Below are 12,138 nucleotides of genomic sequence, written 5' to 3'. Positions count from 1 at the left end.
TGAGGGTCCTACAGTGCTCAAGGGACAATTTTCTTTAACATTAAAAAATAGCTCTTAACTATTAATTGTATTCATAATTGGGATACAAATACCTATTTTTGAAATAACCCACCTGTGTATGCAGGAACCTTTTATCTATATCTCAAAATGTGTGGAGAGAAAACAATAGTCTTTTAGAAGCCCAAGAGATAGAAACATAATTTAAAGTGACAGCCTTGAGATGCTGAAAGGGAAAGTGATTCATTGTTGTGCTTGAGGACTTTGTGGAAAAAGAATGTAATCACAAATTTAGAAAATTAGTTCAATTTGAATTCATCACCAGCCCTACTCAGGGCAGGGTTACGTGCCCTATTTTTCTTGATCAATGGGTTAAGAAAAAAAATTTAAACTTCCTATTGTAGTAAACTAATGTAATTGGAAAGTTTTTAATCCTCTAAATGTACTATGGATACAACTGAATTTTGACCAAAATTTGCAAGCTTCATAGTCTAGTTTCATATGATACTGGTGTAAATACAAATCAGCACAGCCACTATGAAGGACATTTTGCAGTGTTTATCAAAATAAAAAATTCTCAAAAGTCTTCGATGCAAAAATTTCCCTTCTTTATGATTATTCTATAGATATACTCATTCATATGCAAAGTAAAGTATAGAGACCGTTAACTGAAAACTACAAAGTCCTTTCAAAGTGAGAGACAAACAAGCATTTATTTGAGACCAATAGGAATAGCTATTCGGGACTCATTACATTAATTCAGGCAGAAGCCCATGCAGTGCTGCATTATGAGACAAAGACAAAGGGTGTTTATGAGAACGGGGAGGGGAACAATTACATCAATAGAAGGAAGACATTTCTATTGGTGCAGATACCATAATACAGTGACACTAATTCTAAAAGATATTTTTAATTTTTATTCTGAGAGTCATTTGTCCACTAGTGGTAACTGCTTTCTTGTTATCTTTGCAAACATTTCTTTAGGATACAATCTTGCCCTAGACCCAGTCCAAAGGATTATTTATTCCAGAAGTTTGAGACATGAGATGTGCAGGCCAATTCCTCTGGCAGCTCCATTTTAAAGTGGCTACATTTGTATTCTTTTAACAAGACTTTTGTTTTTAGTAGAGTTGTTTGTAAAAAATAAGATGATAGCCCTGGCTGGTGTAGCTCAGTGGACTGAGCGCGGGCCTGCGAACCAGAGTTCGATTTGATTCCCAGTCAGGGCACATGCCTGGGTTGCAGGCCAGTTCCCAGCAGGGGATGCATAAGAGGCAACCATACATTGATATTTCTCTCTCTCTCTCTCCTTCCCTTCCCCTCTAAAAATAAATAAATAAATAAATAAATAAAAAGATGATAAACAAGTATTGTTAAACAGATTATGGGATATCTATACTGTGTAATACTGTGCATTATGAAATAATATATAGTGATAGTCAAACTGGGAAAATGTTATTTTATTAAAAGGAACCGATTTCCTTACAGAAATGGCTAATTCCAGGGCTGAGGCTGAGAAAGTATAAGAAAAGCCTGGAATATCTTTTAGTGCCAGAAAATAAACAAGTGCTTAAAAAATGGTGGGAACATGTTAAAGGGACTCAGGAGCTCCCTTTAACATGATGGGCTTTCACTGACGAACCTGGAACAATGGATTATGAATCATTGAGTAGAGGAAGAATCCATGCGCCCGTATTGGTACTAAAATATAAATGACTAAAAGGAGGAAAAGGAATGACAATGTTAGGAAGTTACCATTTTGCCCCTGTGATAGTAATAAGTGATTCAAGAAATCAATAGGTGCAAAAACCATTGAACGAAAGTGTGATGGGGAGCACAGTCTCATAATATATATCTCCCTGTAAGATGCTTATCAAGAAGAGAGATAAATAGTAACTTTACAGTGGAGACACATAGGAAAATCACCAAAACAGGTGCAAACTGGTGTCACTGAGATTCTGTGATGTGATTCACTGGAGAAGCAGTATCACTTCTATGAGAAGAGCCTAAAATCTATCCATGAAGAAAGAATCAGAAAACTCCATATTGAAGGATGTTTTATGAAAACAAAACAAAACCAAAAGACAAAAAATCAAACAAAAAATTGGCTTATATTCTTCCAGTGGCAATGTCATAAGAAATAAAGGAAAGCAGATAAACTGTTTCAAAATAAAGAAAAAAGACACATGACAACTAAATGCAATGTGTGATCATGGATCAATCAATCTTGTAGAGAATACATTTTGCTTTAAAAGAATAAGGAAATTTGAACAAAGACTACGTTTTCTACATTTAATAACTACTGTGGCTATATAAGAAAATCAGAATAAGAAATTTTCCCAAATTTAGGAAAAGATTGATTGTTCTAAAGACAGAGAACCAAGTCACAACCAGAACCATTTTTAAAAACATTCAGTTGATAAATACAACTCACTTCAAGAAAACTGCTTTTGCAAGTCAACCAATTAGTAGCAGCCTCTCACTTGTTAAAGTCAGCTGATCACAGATGAAGTTACTCCAAAAAAGATGCCTCATACTACCAACCAATCAACAACAGTCACTTCAGTCCTAACTGGTGTGGTTCAGTAGGTTGGTCATTGTCCTGCAAACCAAAATGTCTCTGGTTCAATTCCTGGTCAAGGCACATACCTGGGTTGCATGCTTCTCTCATGCACTGATGTTTTCTCATTCTCCCTTCCCCTTTCCATAAAAAGAAAGGAAGGAAGGAAGGAAGGAAGGAAGGAAGGAAGGAAGGAAGGAAGGAAGGAAGGAAGGAAGGGAAGCTGGTTTCCACTTGAGTAACCCAGCTTCTAAGGATGATGCCAAACCACTTACTCCTCTGAAAGCCCACCCATCCTGAGCTCCACGCTTTCCGATGAGTCCAACAGTGTCGGGGCCTAAAGACGGCGGATGCAATCTTTTCAAGAAGATAGCACCAGGAGGGCTTGGCTGAGGCAGCCCCAAACAGGATACTGCAGCCGAGCCAGGTAGCCCCCACCCTTGTGGGCATCCCTGGATCACGAGTACTAACTACCAATCAAGATGCTGATCACGCGCCCACCCACCCCGTCGCCAAGAGCATGCAGTGAGCATGCACAGGACAACCTATCAGGACCACCTCCCCTTTTCCCCTGCCCCCTATATAACAGCCCCTCCTAAAATAAAATTTGCAGCTTGATCAGAATCCTTTGTCTTGCTGCCTTTCTTCGCGCCTCTTGTTCCCATCCCTATTCATCCGTTTCAGGTAGACTCGGGACCCCAGTTGACTGTTCCGCGGGACGGAACACAACAGACTGCTTTTCTAAGACTATGACTGACCAGCATAACCTCCACTCCTATAGTAAGAAGTAAATTCAGCTTTGTCTTTTTATGTCAGATATTGATTGGTAGCTACATGATCCTTTGGTAATTCTGGCAATTCGACCAAGGTCATTTTGAAAACTTGCTTGGCATCAGTCCAGGTAACCTTTGGCCTAAGAGGTGCACTTATTGGGTCCTTTGTGTCCAAACTTTGTTACTTAGGTCAGCTATGAGAGGCTTCAGTCTCAAGAACGACCTGAGCTCTATTTTTATTGTATTCTCAATACTGCATTTATTGTTTTATCCTAGAATGTGTAGTCAAGTAAATTTTTGCTTAAGATCATTAGGTTTTGTTCTTTCTTCTAAGTAATTAGACTTTTTTGTTTGGAGTAATACCATTTGGGACTTGCCTGGATGGGGTTTAATAAGGTTATTATCCTTTTGATTTGGAGGTCTACTATTTGAAAACATTTGCCATTAAATTGTTTATTTTCCTGCTTTGGTTTCTGTTTTGTTTTGCTTTTAGAAATTTAAAAATATTTATTAAAAATTTCATTTAAAAACAATAATGAATGCATGACATAGTAACAAATATTATATTTTAATGACAAGATTTTATGAAAAACTCAGAGGCATGGCTTTTATTTTCTTGTCTGTGTTGGTAGAAGACAGCTAAGTTCTCAAAAAGGCTTCTGTTTTTAGTTTACTGTGCTATACTATTTTATTGAAGAAGAGGAAGAAAACCCAGTCTGGCTTTCTTTCTGTACTGGGTCAGTTATGTAGTTAGAAAAGTGAGCAATATTTTAATAGCATTTTCAGATGATTATAGATATTCTTCTTTACTATAACACCAAAACTTGAGAAGCAATATTTTCTTAAAGATTAATCGCATTGTGGAATCTGAAGTTATATCAATGAACTTTTCATATTCTGCTACATTAAATATATTGGTCAATCAACGAATTTTGAGTGGGTTTTTATCCATATGTGATTTTGTATGAATATACATTGGTCATTTGCAAAATATTGTCATTGAGTTATGTGGAGCTTTCAAATGTTGACACAGCTTATTGTACATTACCAAACACCACATTTGTTAACATCACAACCAATCTAATCAGAAAGGTCTTTCCACTGATATATAGTTAGCAGTGGAATTTCTGAATCATAGGATATGAGAACATTTAACTTTATAAGGCTATGACAACTTATTTTTTCCAAGTGGTGTTCCCAATTTACAATTCCACAAGGGATTTTACAGGAGATTTCATTGATCCACACTTTGTCTAACACTATTGGTAATTTCAACTGGAATCCATTCACATTGGTATGAAAAGTAGCTTACTGTGATGTTGTTCTCCATTTCCCTGGTAATAAATTTGAGTAGTTCTTCATATTTATTCTTTTATGTGAAATAAATGTCATGCCTTTCATTCTTCCTTTTGTTTCTAACAGCACTATATTTTACATTCCGTACAAGTTACTCATTTTAAGCATATTGTTCACCCTGGCCAGGTGGTTCCATGTGTACATTATTTGGTACACAGGACAATGCTCAAACCAAATGAGCCACCTGGCCAGGGTGAACAATATGCTTACATTGTCCTGTGTACCAAAAGGTTGCAGGTTCAATTCCTGGTCAGGGCACATGGTAGAAGCAATAGGTAACCGATTGATGTTTCTTTCTCGCATTTTCGTTTCTCTTTCTCTAAAATCAGTCCCTAGGTGAGGATTTTTTAAAACAATGTATCACTCAATGGTGCTTAATTTAGTCTCAGATTTGTAAAACCATCACTAAAATATATTTTAGGGCATTTTTGTCACCTAAAAAAATAACCTGTACTTTTAAACTATCACTCCCTTCTCTACCCAATCCTCCCCTCACCTCAGCCCAAGAAACCACTAATCTACTTTATGCTTCTGTAAATTTGCCTATTATGGACATTTTTTACAAATATAATCATATGACATGTGACCTTTTATGACTGGCTCTGACCTAGCACTTTGTTCTCTAGGTTCATCCATGTTTTAGAATTTACTTCATTTCTTTCTATGGCCAAATAATATTTCATTGAATAGGTAAACCACATTTTGTTTTTCTATTTATCAGTTGATGAACATTTGAAGTTGAATACAAATTCTGCCCTATCAATTATATCTCAATTTTTAAAAATTCTGGTCTAGAGTTCTGGTCAAAATGACAGAGCAGGTATATGATGGGCTCACCTCCCCCCATGACTACATCAACATTACAACATCTGGCTGTGAAAATCAGCAGGGATTTATTTGGGCGGTCAGGGAGAAGGCTGCTGAAAACCAAGGCATACTTTTGAGGGGCCCATACACAGCCTCACTTACTCACAGACACTTACTCTGGTCTTTGGCAGGAGAACAGTAGTAGCTCAGGAGGTGTCTGAGATGTAGGGAGAGACTGAGTTGCGTGGCATCAGGGACAGGGCTGGAGGGACAGCCAATGTTATCCCTGTATTGAGCCCTCCTCCCACCTAGCTGGCAGGGTAGGGGGGCATATGGCGTGGGCATTATTCCTGTGATGAGTTCTCTTTCACAAGGCCAAATCTGAATCTACATTTATCTGGTGAATACGACTCACCCCACCCTGTTGACTCTCTGGGATACTGCCTTACCCAACTCATGTACAGCCTGAAGCTCTTTAAGGGGCTGACCCTTACAGAAACCCAGCTTGAGTGGTCTCAGGCCCAACAATGGTGGCAGCTGGCCTTGGTTAACAACATGGCCTCTCCCACATACCTCCAGGCCCAGTACAGACAAACTATCAACCACAGATCACTTTGTAGCTCCTACCATGTAGCTCTGGGCCAGGCAGAGGCAGCTGAACTTGGCCTGCACCAGAGCCCTTTCCAAGAGGCCCCAGAACAAATAAACTTGGTGGTTGGCTTCAGACCATAACCAATGACCACCCGATTAGCTCTATAAGCAACAAACTCAAAGAGGTGCCTTGTCAGGCACCAGACCACATTGGGGCAAATCTTGCCACATGGGGTCATCTCCTGCACAACAGCTCATATGCTGTGGTCATGGCCAATCCTCACAGTGGGTTGGCCTGAGGGCCAACCCTACCTAATGATGTGCCAACAGCAATCAAGGCTCAACTACAAAAGGATGAAGTGGGTGAAGTGAGGTGTACCAGAAGGAGAAGAGAGAGATCAAGGGATTGAGAATCTGCCTGAAGAAATAATAATTGAACATTTTTCTAACCCAGCAAAGGAAATAGATACACAAGTCCAGCAAGATCAGAGAATCCCAAACAAGATGACCAAAGAGGTCCACACTAAGGCACATCATAATTAAAATGCAAAAGGTTAAAGACAAAGAGAGAATCTTAAAAGCAGCAACAGAAAAGCAGATAGTTACCTACAAGTGAGCTCCCATAAGACTGTCGGATGACTTGTCAACAGAAACTTTGTAGGCCAGAAGGTATTGGCATGAAATATTCAAGGTGATAAAAAGCAAAGAAATACAACCAGATTATGCCCCCCCAAGCAAACTGTTATTTAGAATCCAAGGACAGATACAGAGTTTCCTAGACAAGAAAAAGCTAAAGGATTTCACTGCCACCAAAGCACCATTGTAAGATATGCTAAAGGGACTTCTTTAAGAAGAAGAGGAAGGGCTTCCAGTCAAGATGGAGGTGTAGGTAGACATGCTTCACCTCCTTGCACAACTACAAAAAGGAATTATACCTAGATCTCAAAACAAATTGTGGAGAGCCAAGCAGGATAATGCATGCCAAGGGAGCTGGAAGCAGGCCTCAGGTTCAGCACAGTTCAGCTGCCCCAGGTCACAGAAGACTGCCTGATAGATTGCTGTAAGAAAAGGATGACTTGGCTGCTTGGTATGTCCCTGTACCAAGAAAGAGCAGCAAATGTTCTTAAAAAATACAGTGTACCTAGCCTTGTGTTTTGTCTTTCTCACGCTCTGTTTCAAAGCTTACTCAGTATATACAGCCTGACTTCACCAATAAACAGTTCCCTCCTCTGCATCCCAGAGATGGGACTCCACCTGACCCTGCTTTGACTCTGTCTCTTTATTTCTCAATCCCCCATCACCTTCTCTTGGGACTTGACCGATCTAGCCACTCTGTTTGCGGTACAAATAACACCCAGAACTGACAGGAAATCAAACTGTATGGAAGTCCAACAATCAAGGATTTAAAGAAGCCAAATTCATCCAGATGGGTGAGAGGGTCAGAGATGTGGACATGGGGTGAAGAGGAAAGGAAATGTGGTGTGGTGTGGAGAGGTAATGGTGGTGGTGGAATACACATGGGTGGTCCCACATTTATGTGTGGTGGATAAAAATCAGGAGGGACACCCTGGGAGTGAGTAATCCCAGCCCCAGGCCGGACTGCACAGCCCAGGGTTCCAGCAACAGGAAGATAAATCCCCATAACTTCTGGCCGTAAAAACCAGTGGGCATTGGGGTGATGGAAGAAACTACCTGATTTTCAGAAAGCTTTGTTTAAAGGACTCATGTGATCTTAAAATGTATGCAAACCTATTCATTCTAAGATTCAACACCAGAGCACCAGCCGAAAAGGCAGCAGTCACATACAGGGAGTGGGTGAAGTGACTAGAAACATGACAAGTACTGCACAAACCCCCAGATGCCAGGTCACCTTGGTGGTTACCTAAGGCTCTGCACCTACACAATTTACAGATGCCTTTTACAGAGTCAAAGCAACTCTACCTAATACACTGAAACAAACACAGAGAGCCTGCCAAATTGAGGAGACAAAGATACCGGTACATGGCCAAAATGAAAACAGAACAACCCCCCAAAAAGAACTAAATGAAATGGAGATAGCCAACCTATCACATGCTAAGTTCAAAACACTGGTTGTCAGGATGCTCAAAGAACTTACTAACTACAGCAACAACACAAAGGAAGAAATGAAGGTTACACTAAATGAAATAAAGAAAAATCTACATGGAGCCAACAGTGGAGGAAAGAAGTTGGGATTCATATCAATGATTTGGAACAGAAGGAAGAAATAAACACTCAGCTACAACAGAAAAAAGAAACTAGAACTCAAAAAAGCAAGGATAGTATAAGAAGACTCTGAGACATCTCCAAATTTGCCAACATCTTAATTATAGGGATGCTAGAAGGAGAAGAGGACGAGGAAGAAACTGAAAGTGTACTTGAAAAAATACTTGTCTAATTTGGTGAAGGAAATAGACATACAAGTCTAGGAAACAAAGAGAATTCCAAATAAGTTGGATCTGAAGAAGACCACACCAAGACGTACCATAATTAAAATGCCAAAAGTAAAAGATAAAGAAAGAATCTTAAAAGCAATAAGAGAAAAGGAGAGAGTTACCTACAAAGAAGCTGCCATAAGACTACCAGCTGATTTCTCAAAAGAAACTTTGCAGGCAAGAAAGGACTGGCAAGAAGTATTTGCAATGATGGAAAGCAAAGACCTGCAACCCGGATTACTCTATCCAGCAAAGCTATCATTTAGAATGGAAAGACAGATGCAGTGCTTCCCAGACAAGGTAAAGCTAAAGGAGTTTATCATCACCAGGCCATTATTGCATGAAATGTAAAAGGGACTTAAGAAAAAGAAGATCAAGACTATGAACATTAAGAAGGCAACAAATTCACAACTATCAACAAATGAATCTAAAAAAAAGAAAGAACTAAGCAAACAACCAAAATCGAGACAGGGTCACAGGTATGGAGATTATTTGGAGAGTTATTAGCTGGAAGGCAGAAGGGAGAGAAGGGGGAAAAGGTGCAGTGATTAAAAAGCATAATTGTTAGGTATAAAATAGGGGGATGTTAAGAACAGTATAGGAAATGGAGAAGCCAAGGAACTTATATGTACGACCTGTGTGCATGAACTAAGTTGGCGGTGGGGGGCGGGGGTTGCTGGAGGAAAGGGTGGTACCAGGCTTAGTGGGGCAAAGGAGAAAATGTGTGACAACTTTAATACTATGATAAAAAATATGCTAAAGAGGAAGAAGAAGAAGACATATAAATGATAAAATGGCAATAACTAGGTACCCATTAATAATTACTTGAAATATAAATGGATTGAATGCTCCAATTAAAAGACATACAATAGCTAAATGGACAAGAAAATAAGACCCATATACATGCTGTCTATAAGAGACTCCAGATAAAAACCTAAAGAAATCCAAAAGACTAATTTGAAAAGACAAGTCACCCCTATTTTCACTGCAGCATTATTTACAATAACCACAATATAGAAGCAACTTAAGTCCTCATCAATGGATGACTGGAAAAAGAAGTTATGGTCCATATATACAATGAGATAGTATTCAGCCACGAAAAAAGAATGAAATCTTATCATTTGCAACAACATGGGTGGACCCAGAGAGTATTATGCTAAGTGAAATAAATCAGACAGAGACACATACTATGAATTTACTATATGTGGAATCTAAAGAAGAAAATAAATGAATAAACAAAACAGAAACAGACTCATAGATACAGAGAACAAAATGATGGTTTCCAGATGGAAGAAGGTTTTGGGGGAGCTAAGTGAAAAAGGTGAAATGATTAAAAAGTACACTTATCATTACAGAATAATCATGAGGATATAGCATTGGAATAGCATAGGGAATATAGTCAATATTATTGTAGTAGCTGCGTGTGGTGTCAGGTGGGTACTAGACTTATGGAAGGGTTACTTTGTAAACAATAAATGTCTAATCACTAAGCTGTACACCTGAAACTAACATAAAATAATATTGAATGTTCACTGAAATTGAAAAAAATTTTAATTCCTGGTCTAGAGTCAAATTAAGGGCTATAATTAAAGAATTTGCTAATCTGTAGAGAGAGAAATTTTTGCTATCGAAGCAGGACTCTTAGTGATACTTACTGCCCTGGGCTCCAGATCTGTACCAACTAATTTAATTAAATTGTGAGCCCTTCCGAGAGGAAAAATTGCTAAGGTCACCAAGGCATGAAAGAGATTTTAATAATTCAGCTGTGAAATATTTTTAAATAAGAAAGAAAAATACACTATAGAAAGCAATTATATATAATCCTTTTTAAAAAAGTAGACAAAGATTCAAAATTGTTAACATAAATAAAATTACAAGATAGGCTTCAGGAAGCTTTCAAACAGTAGTCTGGGTTACATTCAGTATCTGAAGAAAAAGGGGCTTTATCTTCTCTTTTTATCCAGGGGTTCAAATCTGATTTAGGAGATTTAATTAAAATTTAATTAATTAAAATGTGAAACTGCAGTTTAGAAAATATCTAATATGTGTCTTAATGTTTCCAGATAGCTTTAAAAATAAGCAAGATAGAGATCAGTATATTTAATGGCTCTGTAAATGAAATACCCCAAAGTGTCTTTATTCCCTAAGATGTAGGAACCTATATGAAAAGATATTTGTAAATATAGCAAGCAGAAGGTCCATTAAAGAAACTACTTACCACATGGCTAAAAAATGGGACAGCTATCGAAAAATCTATCCAGTGAGACAACTGCAATGTAGAGAAGAGCACCTAGCAATTGCCAATTCTTCTTCTTTTTTTTAATTTCCCAAGGAGAACAAAACTGCTTTCTTGTTTGTCTAGGTGTCGCTTGTCTACTATTAGTTCCACCTCCATATCAGAGTAAAAATTTAAGTTGTCTAAAAAACCAGAGGAAAGACAAATTGGCTTTGCATTAGAAAGAAAACAAGAAAAGCTTTTGTATTACAGCAAAAATGATAGTGTCAGATTGTTTGCAAAAAAGAAAAGACCAATTTGAATATATACAGCAAATTGTGACAGGCTTGAGGAGAAATAAACTTCATCTACCTTGGTTTGATAAAGCTGCTGAACTTAAAAAAATTCTCCAACAACTCAATGTCTCACTGTAACTGATATTTTGAGATCATTATTGGAGAAATATTCTTTATTCTCTGTGATAACAATGTTGTGTAGAATACAGTCATCATGGTAGACTTGAACTACTGTCCTTGGAAAGAACTAAGGTTGGCCCTTGGCTGGAATCTGGTAACTTAGATTTTGGAGGTTCCCAACATTAACTGGTAGGAGTACCTCACTAAACTGTTTATAGAACCAATATAGTTTTTGCTGAACACTTGCTTTTCCTCCTGGGAGTCTCAGCTTCAGCAGGGTGTGGCTATGTGATTAGCCCCCAGTAGAAGCCTTGGGGACTGAGTTTTGAGCTTCTGAGGTTGGCAACATTTCAAACATGTTGTCACAACTCAATGCTAGCAGATAAAGCATATCCTTGTGTGACTCACTGGGAGACGATCCTTGGAATCTGGTGTCTGGTTTTCTCAGACTATGTCCAGGTGCATTTTCCCTTTGCTGATTTTGTTCTACAATGTTCATACTCCCTTACTGTGAGTACAGCTATATGCTGAGTCCCTTGAGCCTTCCTAGAAAATCATTGTACCTGGGGTAGTCTTGCAATCTCTACATGACCCAAACATCTATAAATTTAGTAAGATCTACTTTTAGACAAAATATACTGTAGGTCTTGTACATGATCAGATTACAGTTCATCTAGATATAACAATGTATATACCATGTATGATTCAAGAAACTATAAAAAAAAAAAGCTATGGTTGCCGAATTCTTATGAATGAAAGGCTCCACAGACAGGCAGATTAACTTGGAGCACAGCCCATAGATAACAGATTGATTCTGTTCCTTAATTATATAAATCTGTGTTTTGTACAAACATGAAAATATTAGACCATGCTCTAGGTATTTTAACTACTAGAAAAACATTATCTATATTTTCTTCTTCTTTTTTTTAAGATTTTAATTTATGTATCTTTAGAGGGGAGGGAGAGAAAC

Source organism: Sturnira hondurensis, unplaced genomic scaffold (assembly GCF_014824575.4).
Source record: "Sturnira hondurensis isolate 20B ecotype Veracruz unplaced genomic scaffold, ASM1482457v3 Scaffold0019428, whole genome shotgun sequence".
NCBI classification, from domain to species: domain Eukaryota; kingdom Metazoa; phylum Chordata; class Mammalia; order Chiroptera; family Phyllostomidae; genus Sturnira; species Sturnira hondurensis.
This window is presented reverse-complemented; position numbering follows the sequence as displayed.